This window comes from Rhamphochromis sp. 'chilingali' (assembly GCF_963969265.1).
Source record: "Rhamphochromis sp. 'chilingali' genome assembly, chromosome: 3".
Taxonomy (NCBI): Eukaryota; Metazoa; Chordata; class Actinopteri; order Cichliformes; family Cichlidae; genus Rhamphochromis; species Rhamphochromis sp. 'chilingali'.
The window spans coordinates 23,181,817-23,195,206 of NC_137931.1; the positions used below are offsets into that span (position 1 = coordinate 23,181,817).

At 39.4% G+C, this 13,390-nt stretch overlaps 1 long non-coding RNA gene across 1 annotated transcript; it reads right to left on the reverse strand.

Moving 5' to 3' along the window:
- Positions 1–10,041: 10,041 nt before the first annotated feature.
- LOC308393648 lies at positions 10,042–12,732 on the reverse strand. Its single transcript, XR_013971017.1, has 3 exons — positions 12,625–12,732; positions 11,617–11,709; positions 10,042–11,486 (listed from the first exon to the last, which is right to left on the reverse strand). It is a non-coding gene; the product is annotated as an uncharacterized lncRNA (long non-coding RNA).
- Positions 12,733–13,390: the final 658 nt, after the last annotated feature.

The window sequence follows — 13,390 nt, forward strand, 5'->3', positions numbered from 1 at the left end:
CTACAAAGTACAGGATATAAGTACAGGATAGGCGTCCTGTATTGTTTGGAACCATGACGTTGGCAGCAGACCCTTCGAGACTGTAAAGTGAAGCCTGTATGCCCTTTTAGCATCCCACAGACGCTAAAAGGGGTCATGAAATGGGGTTCTTGGAGGATAATGCCTTGTTACTCTTCCAAACACAAAAAGGTTTTGCAGTGTAGCGCACTATGTTGTTCTGCTGTGGGAAGTTTGTGCCACTGGAGAGTGCCACTGACATAACAAGCGTTTCATTAGTCATCAACAATCTTTAGATGGTGGTGACCCAAGGTTGAGGAGAAGAACATTGAAGTTGAATTAAAATGATCAATGTTCAGGTTAGTGCAGGTTTCTTTTTGACTGTACTTGGTACCAGGAGGTTGTTTTTTAACTGTTGACAGTTGCAAACACTTTTAACAGAGCTACTTTTAACTGTAGCTCTACACATGGATCTAAGAAAATGGACACTTTCCTGAAAGCTTTCCATGTTCCCGGAACACTTCAACAATTTCTAAACACGGGTAACCTGATAGATACTGCTGCCCAATCTCACATGAAGATCCAGAGTTCTGTGTGGCGTTTGCATGGTCTCTCCTGGTTTCTCCCACAGTTCAAAGACATGCATGTTTGGTTAATTGGCAAATTACTCATAGGTCTGAATGTGACAATGAATGTCTGTCTCTTTAAGTTAGCTCTGCGACAGACTGGCAACCTGTCAGGCGTGTACACTGCTTTTAGCCCTAACAACTTTTGTTGTTTTCATTTGAGGTCACAAGCCCTGACATAGCATTGCAAAAAGCATTGGAAATGTCTAAAGAGAACTCCTCAAGATTTTAACTGTTATTCTGGACAAACCCCCAATTCATCATGCTCCTCCCTGTTTCAAAGGAAGAAACTTACAGTAGCCATATAAGCATGTTTAACATAGTAAGGTTTATTGTGAAATAAAGCAAAAGAAAAAATTAAACGAAGCAAAGCAGAAAGAGGACCTCGGTTGAGTTTTATGAAGTATCATGTAAAAAAGGCCAATGCTGAGAATTTTGGGGGGTTCAAGACTGTAAGACTGATATGATACAGAAACAAACATACACACATATATGTTAAACTATTCAATAATTCTAAAGCAAATATAAAATGATCTTCCGTCACACATGTGTATCAGTTGGCTTACATTCAGTACTTCCTGTCAGTCACACAGAATAAGCTGGTCATGTATACATACAATAAGAGATTAGGTCATTACTACGCAGAGGTGGGACCAAGTCATTGTTTTGCAAGTCTCGAGTAAGTCTCAAGTCTTTATCCTCAAGTCAAGTCTCAAGTAATGTCAGGCAAGTCAGAGTCGAGTCTCAAGTCACTGGTGTAAAAGTCCAAGTAAAGTCACAAGTCTGAAATTTTGAATTTCAAGTCCTTTCGAGTCATTAAAAAAAACGAAAAAAAGCATGTTGCAGTTATGCTAAATGTAAATATTAGACCATGTAATTTTTAAATCTGTGTTTTTCCTCAACACATGACAAAATAGTGAACTTAGAAAATATACACAAATTGTGAAATTGCACCTCTTTAGAATGCAGCTCAATTAAACTTAGCTCCAAGAATAATTTTCACCGACAGTTCTGAGATAAGCTGCATGTTATTCTTGGATGCGGTTGTAGGACCGGCTTTAAAATCGCATGATAAAAATATCATACATATAAAAAAAAAACTGCATCACCAACGTAGCCTGGACAACATTTGCTAGTTAGATGAAGTCAGCTATCTCATTGTAGCATATTTATATGCATATTTATAATTATACGGTTCTTGGAGTGAGTGCATACACTCATGAAGTTTAGTAACTTACGGTCACTGCAACAAGCCCAGGTACAGTTTACCGCCGGATGGGTACAGGACCTTGAAATGCACCGTGTAGAAAGTAAAGACCATCGTACGAACAAAGGTAAGTTTACCAGTCTCACAAATCGTCGTCATAAATACACATTCGTTAACCGTTTATGAATATAACCTTTGAGCTCAACGGTAATTAATTAGCAGTGGAAATAATTTCTGGTAGCATCACAGAAATGTAGCAGTGACAATAATACTGTATGCTGTAATCGCACTGGACAATTAGTGATACAAAACAACTGTTTTACCCTGTGAATAAAAGTATATGTTTTTGTCAGTGTACCATAATAACAGAAGCGAAACGCAATATTGTGTCAGGACAATTCACTATTTATGCACAATAAATAAAGGAGCATAGCGCGACAATTTCTGTTCAGCGCCAGACTTGCTTGTAACCTATATCACCAATTATGTTATGAAAATGACGCATTAACTACAACAGCAGACTGACCTTCGTGTAAATGCTTGGAGCAGACTAACATGTGAGCTGGAGTGTTCTGGGACGTTATATTTGATCTTTGAATGGCTGCAATCCAGGCCATCCGTCGCCTCTTTGTTACTTCGGAAACATGGCTCGAACAATTTCTCTTCAACGACGTAATCCGATAACAACCGATCTCTTTACCCGTCGGCTTCCCGTGGCTGTCATGCGACCGGCTATTGCAGTTAATAATACAACAGCTTCTTGACATTTTTGTGTTTCTTTTTATCGCTGTGTGACTGATTTCAATTGAAAGCCTGCGTGCGCTAGTAACTCTTGTCACGAGTTCCCAGAATCCTTTGCGGTTCTACCCGTGAATGACGTCACATTTTCAATCTCTATATAATATGCATGTTAAATTTTATATTTGGGGTGAAATATCAAGTCCAATTCAAGTCCCAAGTCATTGGTGTAAAAGTCCAAGTCAAGTCACAAGTCTTAGAACATTTTTTCAAGTCAAGTCTAAAGTCATAAAATTAATGACTCGAGTCTGACTCGAGTCCAAGTCATGTGACTCGAGTCCACACCTCTGTTACTACGTGCCTTTCTGTATATCCTTGTCATCAAGTAACACACACATACACACAGACACAGAGACAAAGACGGCACACACAAAGATAGAAAGAGGCACGCACAAGCACACATAGAGGCCCCACCAGACACTTCCAGGTCCCTAACGAGGTCGCTAATTAACTCTCCCACTTGCGCTCGCTCGTTTTCATCTGAGGTGCACATTGCTTTTTTGACAGGAGAAAATTGCTGGGCAATTAAATCATCTAAAGACGAACACTCCAGCAGCTGGTATTAACAGCTAAATGTTACATCCATTTTCAAAAATGTGATTGTGGAGAAACTGTACAGTAAGTGACTGACTGCTATAGTGCTTTCTAATAACACAGCTGAGGCTTTATAGCACTGTACTGCACCAATCCATGGTATGTTGATGTTACAAATACAAATACTCCAGATGCTGCTTTTTATAGCCTTTGTGCTCTGCTTTGTTAAAGTATTTGTGCGATAGTGAATGCAGATGTTTTACTGCTGACTGTGCTGCCATTCAGCCCAATGCAGACTCAATGTAAAGCCAGAAACCTGATTAATAAAGGTGAAAAATAGTTTCTGATTCTGTTTATACAGCAACTATTTATTGTCTGCATTTGTAAAAAACCATGATTGAGTTTTCAATGAATTGGTACAAAACAGTGAAATGTGGCAGGGATTTTCAGGAACCAAGAAGGTTGTTGCACCGCTTTGGATATCAGAGAAAAACACATTCAAGAAGCTGAAATCAGGGCTTATTTGGTCATTTTTTGTGTGTAATTTTAAGGTAAAGTTCTTAAACTTACCCAAATGGAATGGCACACAAGTCAGCAGGAAATGAAAATGAAAATATGAATTGGAGTACCTAAGTACCTATGGAATATCATAAATAGTGCAGTGTGGAAGCAACACAAGTCTAACAAGATAAATCAAAGAAATAAAACCATTAGGATACACAAGAGAAGCAGCTGAACACATCCGACACACTCGATTTAGATAAGACACAGCAGAATACAGACAACGAACTGGGCAGGAAAACAACAAATATAAGAAAATACAGCAAGCCACATGAGATTTTCAAAATAAAACAGGAAGCCAGGCACATGGTGATGAGATAAAGCAAAATGTTGCAGCAGCCTAAGCAAAGAAGCCCTGACCTATCTCTACCCTACCAAGGCAGCCAAAAAATGTATGCTTGGTCTACCCCAGGACCTCCTCTCAGGACATATGCCCAGGACACCTAATCACAAGCATCATAGTCAGATGCCCGAACCACTCTGGCTTCTTGATGTGGAAGATTAGGATGAGATAAATGACTGAACGTTTCTCTCCATCTCTAAGGGCTCCTGTAAACGATAGTTCTACATTACAATTGATCAACTTCTCACATGAGTTACATGACTTTAACGGCTCAAACCCACAAAGAAGAATCACCAAGAGCCTGAGGTCTTTGCATTTTTAGCATTTCAGCATCTATAAACTCATTTTCACATGGCGATCTCCAGGGGGTAAAAAAAAAAAAAGGTCAACTACATGTGCTAAAAACTGCTCCTTTGTTATTATCTATGTATATGGTTATTTATACTGAGACACCATCCAAGAAGTCTACACTCCAACTTTGGTGAGGGACATTTTAGGGTTTTATTTGCATGTTATTTAGCACCAAGAAAGCAGGCAGGCTGTATATGGGTGATAATGTAACCCTTTATCACCCATATATCATATATCAGCTACATTTCTAGATCCAGCTAATATCTGTTTTCAGTGAAAATGTACTCACACTAAACTATGAATACAGTTATTGTGGTTGGTGCCTAGTGGAGAATCAAGCAGCTTAACATTGCTGAAAAAGCAGTAACAACGTGAGTTTCTCAACATTTTATTTTCCAACTAACTGACTGATTTGGTAGTAAGTAGATGGTGTGACTGTCGATCACAGTTGACGTGGCTCAAAGCTGATTTTGTGTCAGTTGTTTAGAACTTTGGCCATCCTGTAAACCCTGCCCTTTCTGTTAGCACCACTCATTAAGGGGAAACAACATCTGACCCAGCTCCGTGCACCCATGCAGACATATACACATGTACACACACACACACACACACACACACACACACACACACACACACACACACACACACACACACACACACACGTATTGTGTTCCAGGTCCCACTTCATGTCAGTTCAGCCTCCTGGGTCCCCGGCCTCTTCTGAAACTGATTTTTGTCTCCTATTTTGTTAACCTCGCTCGCAATTAACCCCACGCTGCGAGCCAGCCACACATGGGCCAATAGAGGCTAACCTACAGTATGTGAGTGTCCAGCCCGGTGTGAATCACTGCATTGTGTCATCTGTCCTGCAAAAGAAAGGACTGGGGAGAAAGGAGAATGAGACACAGAGAGGGAGAAAGAGTGCTGTTTTTTGGGGGTCCGCTATTCTTGGAAGGATACCCCCGGGGGCGATGACAGCAGTGGAGGGTGGAGGGTTTGTTTCTGCGTCTGTGTGTGCGTGCAGTGAGGGAGGGAGGGTCCCATCCTGACAGGTTCTTTTGTAAGGGGTTGGGGATGGTGTGTGTGTGTGTGTGTGGGGGGGGGGGGGGTCTTTGGGTCAGAAAAGAGAGGGAGGAAGGAGGGCGAGGGGGTGCGTAGGTGAGGGCATGTTTTGTGGTGCCGTCAGGAGCGTTGGAGATGGCGTGAGTCGCCACCGACGGGGGGTCATTGTACCCACTCCATTCTGTCTCCACACTCTGCCACTGCTCAATGGGCGGATTAAATAATACGCCTGAGTCTTAATCTTTGAACTGCGCAGACACAGATGCACAAACACTCACACACGCAGCTGAACCGAGTCCGCGAAGGTTGGATCCCACGCAGCGTGTGTGTGCATGTGTGTGTGTGCGGTTTCTCTAAACGTCCACATCGATGGTTACGCCACAATCCATAGGTCTCATTTGCATCGCCGAATACACCGTAATGATGTTACCCACGCCACGGCTCATACTGTAAGGCTTCTTTTTATAGATCCCTTCTTGCTTTTTTTTTCACCTCATAATGAGAGAAAAAGGTCAGTGTCTGGTGAGAGGGAGGAGGGGGAGGGTATTAAGACAGGATCCTTGGTTTCTTTACAGTTCTCCAAGTTCACCAACTCCAGCAAATGAGTGTGTACAACAAGCCAAGGGGCCTTTTATTGCAAATCTAATTCATTTCTCTAGACAACTGTGAAATTTGCCATTGACATTAGTCATTACCCCAAGGCTAACGAAAAGATGATCTCAGTTAATAAATGATCCCTAACAAGGAGCGCTCTCTTTCTCTCTCCCATTGTGTTAATGGCAGGGGCAGCTGTTAACGCCATGCAGTTACAGAACAACACTGCTAACACCGACTCTGGCTCCACTTCCTTCTCAGGCCGTCTGCTTTCATTTGGCTGCTGGGTACCCTCGCTCCCCCATCCTGTATTATCATCATCATCATCGTCACCATCACCCCTGCAGATCCTGCATTATGCAGTGCCATCATTAGAGCCTCGATTTCAGACGCTTCCGGCACCATTGCTGGATTGTGACCTGGCTCCTTCTTCTTCTTCTTCTTCTTCTTCTTCTTCATGGGTTCTGGTCGGCTCGGATTCCAAGACGAGTTGTTGGGAACGGATGTGAGTGATAGAAATTGGAAATGCGGAGAAAGGGTGAAGAGATTGCAGCAAATCAGGCAGGATTTGGGGGGAAACTAATCATCTGCAAATGACTCTGACCCTCCAGCTGGCCTTGGCCATCACTGATACTTAACAATAGTTGTTCAAAGCACCATGAGCAGGAGCACAACACGTTCAGTATGGGCCCTTCTACAAGACAAAGAAAAAGGTCACCAACTGTAATCAAACCCTTTTGTTCCTGTCAATTTACATAATTTGAAAATAAAACATATCACCACTGTGCTGTTTTACTTCTAGACCCCTCATAATTGTTTCTTGAGAAGTGAAATCCATTATTAGGGTGCTGGGGCATCAGCGTTTGTCTGCCTCTGAAATGAAAAAGTCACATTTCCTCATCGGAGGAAAATGGAATTGTTCAAATTGTGTTTGCAAGAGAGGGCTGCGCACGTGTAGCGGGGAATGGGGAGCACATAATACGATATTCCCGTTTTTTTTCCCTACTCGGAGTTCCAATTTATTGAAGTAACCGAGCAGAAAATGCACTGACAGCTGTAGCACTTTATTGCGAATTAGTATATACATTCTACACCCCGCGAGAAAAGCCAAGCCTCATTGTATTTCTGTAATTGCTGGAGCCCGGGAGAACGAAGGGCCAACGGCAAGTCGAGCAATTACAAGCTAAAGATGACAGGGTATACTTTTAGCTTCAGATCCCATTTGAAACTGGGAGTGAAAGTTGGGAGGAGATGGCGTCAGAAAGGTCTGTTAGGTGGCACGAGTGGGAGAGAGCAGGTGTTTAACAAATGAAATGCAAATACGTGCTGGTCAACGTAGCTGGTCATCACTGTTGTCATGGTTATTGTGATTGCTGGGTACTTTTAGTTGTGTTTAACAGAAGGAGAAAAAAAACACCTCTTTTCCTAAAATCTGCTGGCTAATTAATGTTTTTGGTTTTACTTTTTACTGACAACCCATCAGATGATGAGTATTTATTTTCAGGAATTTGTTCCCAGGTAAGCAGCTTTTTGCTGGTATTGTTGTGGCAGAATTACCAGCAAATCTACATGGAGAGGTGTGTTCCTGGATCTCACTGTGTGTGTGCAGTCATGTTTGTAAACCTGTCTATAGGAATGTGCTAACGTATATTTAGAATCCATGCGTACACACTTACAAAATATAATTGTGCATATGTAAAAAAAATATAAATGTGCATACAGGTATTAATTAGTGTCAGAAATTTTACACAGTTTACATTTTTCTCCACACATTTATGAATCACAGCACACCCAAATTTGAACATCTTCTTTTATAGATTTACGATCCCAATTCAAAAAAAAAATGGGAACCAGTATGAAAAGTAACTAACAAAGTTTCTGCAGTGATTTCCAAATCGCTGCAGAAACTTTGTCTAGTAAGTTGTGGAGACATTCTCATCATCTACAGTACAAAATAGCATCAAAAGAGTCTGAATATCTGGAGAAATCTCTGTGTGCAAGAGACAATGCCAAAAATCTACACCTGATGCCTCCGATCTTTTGGGAATGCTTCAAAGTGGAAAACTCTTCTGTGGTTAGACAAATAAAATATGAAATTGTTTTTGGAAAACATGGCTACCGTGTCCTCAGGTCTCAAGTGGAGAGGGACCATCCAGCTTCTTATTATCTCTGAGGTCAAAAGCCTGCCTTTCTAATGGTATGACAACCTATGGAACTGGCACCTTGCACATGTGGAAAGACACCAGCAATATGGAAAGGTATTTACAGGTTTTAGGGCTCCCATGCAGATGCTGTCTTTTTTTAGGGAAGACCAGGGCTGTAAAATAACTTTGTTAGCTTGTACCACTAATGGTACAAAAGTTGCTAGCTTTGTAGCACAGACCAAAAAGTCTTATGCTTTATGCTTGTGCTACCAAAACGTAACACAAGCATAATATTCTCTCTTTTAAATATCTTGCTTCCCACAACGTAAGGATCGTCTAATTTACTCTTTTTTGCTGCTTCTGAGCAGTATTGAAAAAAATTAAAGTTGCTTCTTAATCAGCCAACTTTTACTTTCTTGTCACACATACCCTCAACTGGAAGGTTGTGTTTTAGTTTCATCCTGATGAGCCTGTTTTCCTTTAAAGGTTTAAAACATCACTTGAAACAGTCAAAGTACAGCTTTTAAATTCCATTAGATTCTCTGAGCGGCTACCCTACCCTAACCTATCTACCAGTGGATTGGAGATAAACATAAAAGGAATTGTGGGAATTTTTTTAGAAGTCAAGGCTAATAACACTGACATGATAACAATTTACTACCACAACACACTACATTGCTACTACTCTGTAGCATTGTGACGTACCATGGCTTCACAATAAAACTAAGTGGGTAGCAAAGCTGTTGCGCGAGCGTATGCAAGACCATTTATGGCACAGACAGTTTTTTTCATCACATATGCAATGTATATATTGCACTGTACAGCCCTGAGGAAGATGATGTTAAACTGAATACTAAGTTGTTTACAATAGCGTGGCTTCATAGTAGGAAACTCTAGTTGGTGAACTGGCTTGCCTGGTGTCCAGACCTTTCACCAGTTGAGGACATTTGGAGCATCATGAAACCAAAAATACGACCTAGAAGATCCAGGAATGTCGAGCTAGGATCCTCTACCAGAAAAGAATGGGACAAAATTCCTCTCCCAAAAGTCCATCAGCTGCTCGCCTCAGTTCCCAGATGTTCACAGACTGTTGTTAAAAGTAGAGCGGATGCTCTAGAAGACCTTTCTTTAAAACTTTCTCAGTTTACATGTTTGATATGTTTTTTTCTACTCTGAATAAAATCTGGTTTTATGAGATTAGCAAATTGTTTTCTTTTTTTATTTACATTTTACACAGTGTCCCAACTTTTTGGCGGTCTGGGTTGTAATCGCGCACATTCTGAATACATATTTACGCACTTTTTGTACACATCCACAAATCTCAGAGCATATTTAGAGAATCCTTTACACGTTTAAAAATCTAATTACACAGAGAGAGAGACAGAGATTGCAAAAAACCCACATAGCTCATCATACACATCCACAAATACAATATTTCTTTACATTAGCAGCACCGGCATCTTCATAACCAGTAATATGTATTTATTACAAATGGATAGTGAGACTCTTACACTTGTTTTAATTGTTTATTTATGTTTGCCTTCATAAAAGTCTGTATGTAAGCCTGTGTAACCAGAATGATCCTTTTCAGGAGATTCAGGAAGTCACTGCTTGCCAGTGCATTTCTAAAAATCTATAAATGACCTTAAATGACTTTTACAAGTGAAAAGGATAGACATACCCTCCAGTCATGACTTTTATTCTTTTTATTCATTTAGATATAGAAATACACAGGATTTTACACATCTTTGATTAAGGTTCAAATAAGTTTAGACCAAGCAGAAACTTATAAACCAGGTTAAAAATGAAAAAAGGGCTTCAAAAGTGAGTTAACCCCCATAGGCACCCATGTTAATGCCTGATTTAATAGCACAAATAAATGTGTTTACCACCTGATACCAAGCCTGGTTTGGTCAATAGAACTCTCTGGGTGTTAAAAATCATATTAACCTGAATGCCACTGGTCACCACATCTAATTGCTGGACTGATCGCCCCTTTATGTTTGTGGTGTTTTTGGAGCATTTTGAATGCAGTTGTTTGGAAAGGGTTAGGGTTAGTATTTCTAGTATTTTATTCGTATGATAGCAAATATTAGCTGGTATCTGTGTCCATGCAAAGGACCGTCGATCCCCTACTTCCTTTAACTGTTTGCTTACACAGCCATCGAGCTAGACCTTCACTCTAAGAAATAAAATGTTGTATTTACTCCACCCAGTTATGTCAACCGGTTCCACACAACTGGGTTAGTGAAATATAAAATGTATGATATATTTAATTTGAACAACAAATTTTAAGTAAATCTGATAAATCTACTCACCCAAAACACGCTCTACTGAAACTATAGGATTAAATCACTTTAACAGAATTGCAACTTAGTCTATTTAAGTTTGTAAATTAAATAAATCGAACACAAGTTTATTCAGTTAACCTAACTTTAATAACACTTTGTGTAAAACTTGTTGAAGCACACTTTGAGCAATTCAAATGCTTCTAGATCTTTTTCCCCAAACAATCTTTACATATATTCAAGTGCATTTTAGGTGCAGGAAGACAAGATACAGAATGTCATGTTAAACTGAAATGATTAAAACTGGAAAGTGTTGTGATTCCAACATTTTTAACATTAACATGACTTAATTTAAACTTGATTGGGCTACAATGAAAAGCCCACAATACAGCCCTGCAAACAGCAGGTAGAAATTACTTTTGTGTCATTTTTGTCCATATTTAGAAAAATAACCTTTGCTTCAAAACTTAAACTGAAGTCCAAAGTTAGGAGCAGTCTTTTTCAGTGTAGTTGGATGTTGGTAAAGGTTCAAGAACAAAGAACGCAGAAAAGTGAAAGGCCTTGCAGAAGTTCTTGTGGCAATTCAAACTGAACAGTTTATGAAGTGCAAGGAGAAGGGTTCGAGAACCTTAAAGTTCAGTGTCCTCTATAGTTCACTGCAGGCTGTTTCACTCAAGCAGTTTGTTTTTCAGAACCTGCACCTTCATGGATAGGTTGTTCCCATCCAACTCCATCAGCACCTTCTGAAGAAATTCAAATGTGTATTTCAGGTGCTTTGGGTAGCTCAGATTTAGACTATAGATTAGTCCAAGCAGGAGGGCACAACCCTTTGCCACATCACTAAGAGCTTGCAGCACAGTGCATCCTTCTATGATGACACCAATGTCCTCAGGTGTATCTGCAGAGTTTGCTCTCATGTCTGACAACATAGACTCCCAACGTCAGCTGCTCTGTTTCTCTGCTTGCACCAAGATCCACATCCTTTAAATAAAAATTAAAAAAAGATAAGTTAATTGCGTACATATACATATGGACAAGTAAGTCCACCTTCCATTTCCAATCCCAAATTTAAAAAAGGAAAATAACTGATCGTTTTCCTTTTTTAACTTACCAAGAATTCCTTGAACAGGTCATCTGGCTTTTCATTTAAGTAGACACAGACAGCTTTCAGAATGCATTCCTGTCAAACATCAACGCTGGGATTCTGGTGGAGATAAGAACTCAATATGAGAGAAGTTTCCTATTTTGGTTCCTTTCAACCTCTTTACAAAACAAAGTCAAAAATATTAACACATAGCAGATATGTGATTAAGCAATGTTTCATAACTCACATCAGTGATGTGCAGTGAGGTTCATGATTGGTAAGGCACTGACTCCTCTGTGTCAGATTAACAAATATATGAACCCAAAAATCGAAGCTTTTCAATTTTGACATTACGTGAAAGCTTTCATTTTTGCTTTAATCAATTCTAGATTGTTCAACAATATATTTAATAATTGTGCCCCTAAAAATATTAAAATTAAATAGAAGATTAGAACTGGGCAATATGGACTTAAAATCCTATCATGACATTTTGTGGATAACAATAAGTCTGTGAAGGTTCACAGTCATCCAGGTCATCGTAGTCTAAGGAGCTTGGAAAGAAAAGTGAAGCTTCTTCAGTGAAGATTTCTGACACTAAACCAGAAATCAACATGGAGTCGAATTCTTTCAAACAATGTAGCAACTTAATTGATGCACATTTCTAAAATACACTACACATTCATTTCATTCTTCAAACTACAGGATCGCTGGCGCTCCCAGTGGTCATTACTGATGTCAGGGAGCAGGTGCGGTAGATGTTGGGAGTAATTTTAAAACTGTCGGTCTTAGTAGGCAAGTCTCATCTTAACAAGAATCGCAAAAGATTTTGGAAAATTACACCGAAGCAGGTTCAACAATATTTGTTAAATGTTTTCATACTTCTAACATGTGAGAGAGGTATACAAGCTAGAGTGTTAAAAAATTTGCCAGGCATCATTTGTTTAAAAAAAATGCAAAAGTATTCCCGAAAGTGTCAGATGTGTATCAGTTAGTATACATTAATCAAATTTGTCATCCTTAAATTGTTGAACTTACCAAATAATCCTCAGATGGCGATGGATTCTATCCAGGATGCTAAGCATATGCAAGTCTCAGTTGAAAATGGCGGATGATCAAACTTCCACACTGCACATGTGCAAACTCAGAAGTACGGAGAGCCTATTAGGACAATCCTCTTTAAATTAAAGTGCTCTTCATTTTAAATGAACTTTTTACATTGGATTTAATTTACTGCATTTTGTTGTATTGAAATATTATGTTGTTAATTAAATTCAAAACAACATACTTGTGTTTAAAGTTAAAAATCAATTGGTGGCATTAGTTTTAACATGAAGCATTTACATAATGCTACCAACATCAGTGTGTCATTTCTTAGAGTGTTGGATGTGAGTGTTTGTGGGTAAAGGGTTAGCTGTTCATCTGTTTGGTTAAAGTGTAGGAAAACTATTAGAGGGAATTAAAATGAGACAATGTGTATTTTCATAACTGGAAAAGTTAGTTCATTGTAAAAATGCTGGGTGTTTTAAAAGACTATTTTCATGCTTTGACAAAGAATCCATTTTGTTTCTTTCAGTGCTGATAGTCTTCACGATTAAAGGCGTTGCATCAATCCATATTAATCACTTTTTTTCGCTGTCAAGTAGCTTTTGTCATTTTGTGAATCAGCTCCATTAACACAAATGTCTGTGGCAGCAGCTGCCACAAAAAAGCCATAGATAAGCGTTCATGGCTTCACTGAACATGTCCACAGCCACATGTATACAGTTATAAGAAAATGACTATAACACATTCTCCTTTGATT